Here is a 2,042-nt window from a genome sequence, read left to right as displayed (position 1 = left end):
CAAACTATAAGTATTTCATTGGTTCATAAAAATAAACATGAAATTAATCAAAGACGCAAAAAAAAAAAAAGACGCAAAAAAAAAAACTATATTGAAAAAAATAATTTTGATGAATCCATTGCAAGACATCAAAAAATGACTGAAAATAAAGACAAAAATCATTATGATTTGTTTATTCCTGAAAATATTTTATCCCCTAACCACCGGAGAGAATTGCGAATTCGAATTTCTTTCAATTCAAGGGATAAAAATGGTATGCATAGAAATCCAGTATTTTTAAATAATGTAAAAAACTGTGGTCAAGTTTTGAATAAAAACAAACATCTTGATAGTGATAAAAAGAAACTAATTAAATTAAAGTTCTTTCTTTGGCCCAATTATCGATTAGAAGATTTAGCTTGTATGAATCGCTATTGGTTTAATAGTAATAATGGCAGTCGTTTCAGTATGGTAAGGATACATATGTATCCGCGTTTGAAAATTCGTCAATGGTACATTTTTCCATATATTATGATTGAAAACCGGATTGATTAATTTTATTTGAAAAAATTATAAAGTTCATAACGAACTTAAAATCATTGTGCATATTAAAATGAATGGTATTATTATTATTACTGATCAGTAAAATTCACATTCAAAAAAAGGGGGAGAGAAATTTTTGTTTTATGGTAAAAAATTCATTCATCTCAGTTATTTTTCAAGAAAAAAAAAGAAGAAAACAAGGGGTCCGTTGAATTTCAAATAGTCAGTTTCACCAATAAGATACGAAGACTTACTTCACATTTGGAATTGCACAAAAAAGACTATTTATCTCAGAGAGGTCTACGTAAAATTCTAGGAAAACGTCAACGGCTTCTGTCTTATTTATCAAAGAAAAATAACATACGTTATAAAGAATTAATTAGTGAGTTGGATATTCGGGAATCAAAAAATCGTTAATTTGATTGAATTAGTCGATTTATTATATTTTTCATTTTGATGTACTTCTTTTCGTTTTCAACAATTCATGTAAGAATGAATCGAGGAAAAACTTATGAATCTATCAGCTACAGAAAAAGACCTTATGATAGTCAATATGGGACCTCACCACCCATCAATGCACGGTGTTCTTCGTCTCATCGTTACTCTAGATGGTGAAGATGTTGTTGACTGTGAACCAATATTAGGTTATTTACACAGAGGAATGGAAAAAATTGCGGAAAACCGAACAATTATACAATATTTGCCTTATGTAACACGTTGGGATTATTTAGCCACTATGTTCACGGAAGCAATAACCGTAAATGGACCAGAACAATTGGGCAATATTCAAGTCCCTAAAAGAGCCAGCTATATCAGAGTAATTATGTTGGAGTTGAGTCGTATAGCTTCTCATCTATTATGGCTTGGACCTTTTATGGCCGATATTGGTGCACAGACCCCCTTTTTCTATATTTTCAGAGAAAGAGAATTAGTATATGATCTATTCGAAGCTGCCACCGGTATGAGAATGATGCATAATTATTTTCGTATCGGAGGAGTAGCGGCCGATCTACCCTATGGCTGGATAGATAAATGTTTGGATTTCTGTGATTATTTTTTAACAGGAATTGTTGAATATCAAAAACTTATTACGCGAAATCCTATTTTTTTAGAACGAGTTGAAGGGGTAGGGGTTATTGGTGGAGAAGAAGCAATAAATTGGGGTCTATCCGGCCCAATGCTACGAGCCTCTGGAATCAAATGGGATCTTCGTAAAGTTGATCATTATGAGTGTTACGACGAATTTGATTGGGAAATCCAGTGGCAAAAAGAAGGAGATTCATTAGCTCGTTATTTAGTCCGAATCAGTGAAATGACGGAATCCATAAAAATAATTCAACAGGCCCTGGAAGGAATTCCGGGGGGTCCCTATGAGAATTTAGAAATCCGATGTTTTGATCGAGAAAGGGATCCAGAATGGAATGATTTTGAATATCGATTCATTAGTAAAAAACCTTCTCCTACATTTGAATTACCGAGACAAGAACTTTATGCGAGAATGGAAGCCCCAAAGGGAGAAT

The sequence above is a fragment of the Durio zibethinus genome, unplaced genomic scaffold (assembly GCF_047325235.1).
Source record: "Durio zibethinus cultivar Kanyao isolate XHJ-2024 unplaced genomic scaffold, ASM4732523v1 HiC_scaffold_3, whole genome shotgun sequence".
Taxonomy (NCBI): domain Eukaryota; kingdom Viridiplantae; phylum Streptophyta; class Magnoliopsida; order Malvales; family Malvaceae; genus Durio; species Durio zibethinus.
Note: the sequence above shows the minus strand (reverse complement) of the source record.